Genomic DNA, 7,412 nt, shown 5'->3' with positions numbered 1-7,412 from the left:
CAACACTGAGCAGACACTGGCTCAATTGCACAACTTGTTGCAGACTGTTGAAGCAGGGATAAAGGGTAAAAGTATAGCCTCCACTCCTACAAGTGCTCCTGTCCTAGCTATTGGATAGGGAAAGGGGAAAAAGAGGAAAGGTCCTCCAAAGCAAAACTGGAAGGCAAAGGTCCAAGTCGGGTCATCTAGCGGTGGCCCAAAGGCTAAGCCCAATGCCACCATTCCCCATGTTTCTGATCCAAAGGATGCTATTTGCTTTTATTGCAATCAAAAGGGGCATTGGAAGAGAACCTGCCCACAATATCAGCAGGATATCAAAGATGCCAAAGTGAAGCCATCTTCGGCAGGTATTTACACTATTTCTTCTAATAACTCATTATCTTCTCGTTCATGGGTCCTTGATACAGGATGTGGTTTTTACATCTGCTCTGATTTGCAGGGGCTAAAGGAAAGTGAGGAGATAGAGCGAGGAAGGATAAACTTGGTCATGGGAAACAAGAAGTCTTCACCAGTGACCAAGATCAGAGTTTATCAACTTTTGCATAGTAATGATGTTAGATTAGACTTATTGAATTGTTGCTATTCGTCTGAGATGACGAGAATCATTATTTCACTTCATGGATTGTTAAGACAAGGTTTTAAATATTCTTTTAATGATTTGAATGGTTCAATTTTGGTTTATAAGAATGGTGTTTTCGTGTTTGAAGCTTTACCTTGTGATGGTGTGTATGAAACAGTGACTTGTGTTGATATTTAATATTGACTTGTCTAATAGTGTAGACAAGGCATGCTTGTGGCATTGTCATCTTGGACACATTAACACGAAACGCATAGTCCAACTCCAAAAGGATGGAGTGTTGGAATCATTTGACCTAAAATCAGATGATCTATGTGAATCTTGTCTTTTGGGAAAGATGACAAAATCACCATTCATAGGGTCTTGTGAAAGAGGTGAAGGTTTGTTGGACCTCATACATACAGACGTTTGTGGACCCTTCAGATCAACCACAAGAGATGCTAATCGATTTTATGTGACTTTCACTGATGGTTATAGTAGATATGGTTATGTATACTTAATCAAACATAAGTCAGAAACCTTTGAAAAGTTCAAAGAGTTTACACATGAGGTCAAAAATCAATTAGGCAGGAAAATAAAGATACTTAGATCCGATAGAGGCGGAGAGTATCTTAGCATTGAGTTCAAAGACTATCTAAATGAATGTGGGATAGTCTCACAATTGACTCCTCCTAGGACACCACAGTTAAATGGTGTGGCCGAGAGGCATAATAGAACCTTGTTAGACATGGTTCATTCTATGATGAGTCGTGCTCCACTTCCAATTCATTTATGGGGCTATGCCTTAGAAACAGCCGCCCACATCCTAAATCTTGTCCCAACAAAGAAGGTTGCCAAAACACCTCATGAAATGTGGACAGGGAAAGTTCCCTCGTTAGCACATATTAAATTTTGGGGTTGTGAAGCTTTCGTAAGACGAGAGACTCACGACAAGCTAGCAGCAAGAAGTGAGAAATGTGTTTTCATTGGTTACCCAAAATAGTCTTTTGGATACTTGTTCTACAGACCTAGTGAGAACGTGGTTTTTGTAGCACGAAGAGGAGTCTTTCTAGAAAGAGAGCTCATATTCAAAGAGGACAGTCGGAGTACCATTGACCTTGAAGAAATTCAAGAGTCAACTAATGAAGGAACCTTAGATGACACTAGCACTCAACCAGAGGAAACAGTTGTTGGATTAGTGTCTAAGTCCATAACTATTTTGGTATGTACTTGACCCGATTATGAGCATGGTCCTTTTGGGTTGCCTTCACCACATCAATATTTAGGATGAATTAAGGAGAGAAAGGTTTAAATATGATTTATTAATATATTATGAGAATAATATATTAAAATAGAAATCATATTGTTTAATTAATATTAGTCAAGAATTAATTGATAATTAATTTTGTGGCTAAAAGAGATTAATTAAACTTAGGGGACTGATATTGTAATTATAAGATAGTTACAAAGTTGGGCTAAGGATCCATTAGATGGCAATGGACGAATTCTATATGGAGATCTATAAAGAAATCGTCCAAGGGCCTTCTGGAATGGTCCATGGGCTACTTAGGGCTTAAGCAGTCAAATTAGGGTTTACTAGCTTAATAACCCAAAATTGCCTAAATATATAAAGGACCCTTATGGCCCCACAAACGTGGTGAAATCTTAGATTAGGGGTTCCAGACATTTTGGGCAGCCTCCTCTCTTCTCCTCTTCATCCAAGTTGCTTAGTGGTGTTTGTGACTCCATTATAGGTGCAGCACTTGAGGCACTAAGCTTTCTAAAGCCAATCAAAGCAAGGAATTGATTGTTATTGCAATATAACAATCAAAGGTAATTACAAAACCCTTATTTCAGTTCTTATATGTTAGATCTAGGGTTTATGGCTTTGGATATTCAATTGCATGTTCATTAGACAAACTAGATCCAAAAGCTATTAGGGTTTTCATGTACACCATAGGAATGATGTTTTGCTTAAAACCCATCAGTGGTATCAGAGCCTAGGGCTGTTTGCTAGTGAATTTGATGCTTAATTGATCGAAATTTGACTGAAAATCCAAATTTTTTGGCTTCTACATGCCTAACTCGCCGAGTCACTTGGTGAACTCGCTGAGTCGTCTGTACTCGACGAGTCAGCGGGTCTGGCTGGCTGTTTTCACGATTTTCTTGCTATTTTGGCTTGGGATACTTACCATAAACATTTTTATTCATAAAATCCGATTTTATTGATTTTGGGTGAATATGCTTACCAAAATAGAAGAGAATTATCAAAATTTAGATAATCTTTTGTTTTATTAGATAAATATTGATTATTTGTAATTTAGATTTGAATTATCTTGTGAAAAAATTTCAAATTGCACCCTTTAGGTTTTATAGTTTAAATTTGAACTTAAAATTTTGTTTATGAAATTTAAATAAGTTAAACCCTAATGTTTTGAAAAGTTTCAAAACTTGCCCTCAAGTTTTGGAATTTAAATTTTTTGATTAAAAGTTTAATTTTGAAATATTTAAATTCTAAACCCTAATGTTTTGAAATGTTTCAAAACTTGCCCTCAAGTTTTGGAATTTAAAAGTTGATTAAAAGTTTAATTTTGAAATGTTAAATTCTAAAACCCTAGTAATTTGAAAAGTTCAAATCACACCCTTATGGTTTTTGTTAATTAATTAAAGTGTATAATTAAAAGTGCTTTAATAAACCCATAAAGTTTTGGTTTACATTTAATTAAATTAAAAGTATAATTTACTAAATTGAACCACCTAGTATTTTAAAATTGTAAAATACACCCTATATATATGTAACCTTAAAAGTCTAATATTATATATATGATTAAAGAGTCAGTCTTACCGTTAGTAGGCCTCATTCACGAAGCTGGTCTATAAGGGGTGTTTAAGGAAATTGCCTATAAAATGGCGATTGAATGGGTATCCACTCTTACCCACCGCACTCTTAACTAGTGGATGGTCGTTAGCCGAACGGGTAGGATAGGACAGAAACCTTCCATTATAAGTCTAATGAAGTACAAAGTAACTAAATGCTTATACAAATTCCCAAATCATAGTTACTTTAGGCAAAATGTGAAATTGTATACTAACCCATGGAATTAGACTTTGTACCTTTGTCAAACGTTAGTGGAGCGTGTGTGGTTAACCGGCACACTAATTTGGGGATGACATTGGTGACGAAGGGTGGCTCGATGCTTATCATAGATCAATGGAGCGTGTGTGGCTAACCGGCACATTGATTAGGTGATAGTAACATTGGGTGCACCACGTGATTCGTATGGTTATTCACACCTTGTTTGTGATCCTCGGCATCCTAGTCACAAATAGTAGGGCATAATCAAGATTAAACATGCCATTGAAAAGTTCAATAAATCTCAAAAGATCTAGGAGTTTCAATTCATTTAAAACTTAAACTTTCTTTTCGTTTTTCATGGTGGAAATTGGTAAATCCTCATTTACCTACCTTCAAATATTCTGCAACTAGCTTACGGCATCCCTCTTCTAGGTTGTAGAATATTGTGTTGGATCCTAGCCTTGATAACTCATTTGGGTGTTTTATTAAGGACTCAATCAACTTAACTTGAATTTTCTCCCGTTTTGTAGATGTCTGAATCTTACAATGGTCTTCCCAAATCCCATGGAACAAGCTTTCCACATGAAGATGACGTTCAGAGATACAATCAAGGAAATGAGAGTCATGCTTCACTCCCTCCACCTCCCCCAATTGTTCTCCCTGACCCACAAGTTCAAAGGCTTGAAAAGTTCAAGCTCACTCAAGCCCTTTTGGCAAGTAAACACGAAGATGGGAAACCTGTGTGTGCACACGTCTTAGAGATGAAGTCACACATTGATAGATTAAGAATGTTGGGTGTTGAGATTTCAAGTGAGTTGGCTGTTGACTAGGTTCTTCAGTCACTTACTGAACCATATAGTGAGTTTGTTAGAGAGTGATATATGATGGATCACGACATGACCCTCATTGATCTCACATATCTGCTTATAGTTGCTGAATCAGCAATGATTTGGCATGCTGGTCAAGCAAATTTGTCTGGTGAATCAAACTCCCAAACTTTAATGGATACTGGCAACATTGGAAGTCCAGAAAGAACGAAGTCTGTCATTGTCCGATGTGTTGTGCCAAAGGAGTCCGTTTGATTTTATTGCCAATAGAAGGGGCATTGGAGACGAAGTTGCGCAAACTACCTGAGAGATCTAAGAGATGGGAGAGTCATGACATATGGCTCTACTTCAGGTAAAATCCATTATCTAACTCTTTTAAGTTCCTATTCTAGATTCTTAATACATGATGTGATAAGATTACATTTTGATGTTTTGTAGGATCGAAGGAAATAGAGGAAGCTTATGGGAAGAAGTGAGTTGAATCTAATCATGATGAAATGGATTTCGATCCCATTGAATGAAGATTGGATTCTTGAGCTACTACTTGGAGTTAGAATAAATTGCTAAGAAATATGTAATAAGATAGTTTTCCAGTTGAATTTCATTGTAAGGAAAAGTTTTTCCGCAATAAAATAAATTTTGATTTTTTCTTATGTAATTATCTTTACAATGGCGTGTATGAAAAATTGATGTTTGAAGGTTTCTATTATTAACAATAATGGATTTGATTCTTAATTATGTTATTTGTGAAGATGTCAAGAATTTACCAAATAGGGAGAGTTTCTCATCGCCGAAGTTTCAATAGGATGGAAACTTGGAATCATACAACTTGGTTTTGTAAAGAATGAGAAACTTCATATTTGGAAATTAGACTAATTCTTTGACAAGGTGTCAAGTGAAGGACTAGGAGATCGACTACACTAGGTTGTGCGTTGATCAAGTCCACCACAAAGAGAGATAAGATATTCATCATGATTTACTAAAAGTTTAGTAAATATGATTATACTTATAAGATTAAGAGTAATTATGAGTTGATTGAAAGAGTTTTGATGAATAGCAGAACGAATAAAGAAGAATCAAGTAGGCAGAAAGATAAAAGTTTCTCTATTCTAGGAAGAAGGGCGAGTAACTTTTATTGTGTTTTATGATAAGTCTTAATGATTAAGAACCATATCTCAATTGATCCTCTAAGTGAGTCTTAGTGCATTTATATGTCTAAGAAGAGGAATCAGGAATTGTAGAAATGGTTAAGTCAAGAAGTCAATCATACTTTGTTCCAATATCGAATCTTAGAGTCATACTCCAAGATTGCGAATTGAGTGACAAGTCTTAAGTAGGTTTATAACACTCAACAAATGTGGAATTTGGAAAAGTTTTCTTATTCTTGCACATTTGAAATTGGTAAGTTGTGTTGTCTTGGATAAGACAAAGACCAACTAGGACCTATTAAGTGAAGTGTTTTGTCTTGATAAAAGCTACACTAACTCTTGAATATTTGTTTGTCAAGAAATGTTTCTTGATAAGAGAACCTTATATGTCAAGGAGTTAGTGAGAGTTTTAATGTTTTTGAAAAAGTTTCAAGAACAAATCAAGAATAAACCTTATAGATCATCACTAGCACACGACTTGAGGTTTGCAACCTATTGTGTTGACATTATTTTGTTTTTTGTGCCATTCCAATTGAGTTAATTATGCATGTGAGTTCTATGAATTATCATTTGAATGCATATAGACAAAGTACCTTGATCGATGGAAAGTACATTGATATGTAAGGATAAGTTGCTAAACTACTTGGAAGACAATGTGGGCACTCGTGTTACCATAAGGCAAGAAATCAAGATTAAGAAAGTTCAATCCATATGAGTTTGGATTTGTCGCAAACTTTATTTATGGCAAATTCACATGGATAGGAACTCATACACCATAAAATCTAAGTGTCATAAGATTCCCTCCTTCATGAAAATGACTGTGAGGAAATGCTTTTACTAAGAGAGATTTTAAGAAGATAGCAATTGTGAAAATTGTATTCTCAAATTTGATTATGGTTACGGTATCCCTTTCCATAGTTCGAATTGTGAGATTTGGCAATTAGTTTGAACATTTGGAATTTAGTAACATAAGTTCTGAATTGTTTATACACACATATGAACTATCTAAGGTAAAGGTGTATAAGTTTGAGAAGCTCAGATAAAGGATTATCGAAGCATCTGGTATTAGAAATGTGAATTTTATGGAATTCAATTAGCATTGTTTTCTGGAAGTTCAGCTGTTTTCTGAATACATGTCAAAGCTAGTGGGAGCATAAGGGTTATGCTTATATAATAATATTAATCATGATAGTGGGAGCATAAGTATTATGCTTGTATGATTATTATGGCAAGTATTGCAAGTTAGCAATATTAATTATAGAAAAACAAAGATACAATTTGCAAAGTTGTATGGTTTGAAAAGTTGTTTTGCTATAATTAAGGGAGAGAATATTACACTTCGTTTCAAAATCTAAAGCTTAGATTGACAAATTTTAATAAATTTAGTCAAAGGATACATAGTGTGTTCTCAAATTTCAATTATGATTACGGCATCCCTCTTCATAGTTCGAATTGTGAGAACGTGACACGTAAAATATTATGGCAAAAGATTGGTAAAGTATCATATCTTTATGCATCGTGTCTCATACGCTTCGGGTATAGGATCGATTGCGAATGCTATAATATTTGACTATTCTAAAATTTTCCAAAAGTCTAGCACATTAAGAGGGAAAAAGGACTTTAATCGGTTTTGACTAAAATAATTAAACAACTATCAAAGGACGATCCAAAGTTCGCTGAGGATTGGTCACTTGTGAGTAGTTGGAAGTATGGTATTGGATGGAAGATATCGATATTATTATGAATAGATAAGATTCTATTAAGAATGAGTTGTCATATGGCAAATGTGGAAATGTTTCCATATT

The sequence above is a fragment of the Lactuca serriola genome, chromosome 9 (assembly GCF_051521515.1).
Source record: "Lactuca serriola cultivar US96UC23 chromosome 9, Lser_US96UC23_V15, whole genome shotgun sequence".
NCBI classification, from domain to species: domain Eukaryota; kingdom Viridiplantae; phylum Streptophyta; class Magnoliopsida; order Asterales; family Asteraceae; genus Lactuca; species Lactuca serriola.
Note: the sequence above shows the minus strand (reverse complement) of the source record.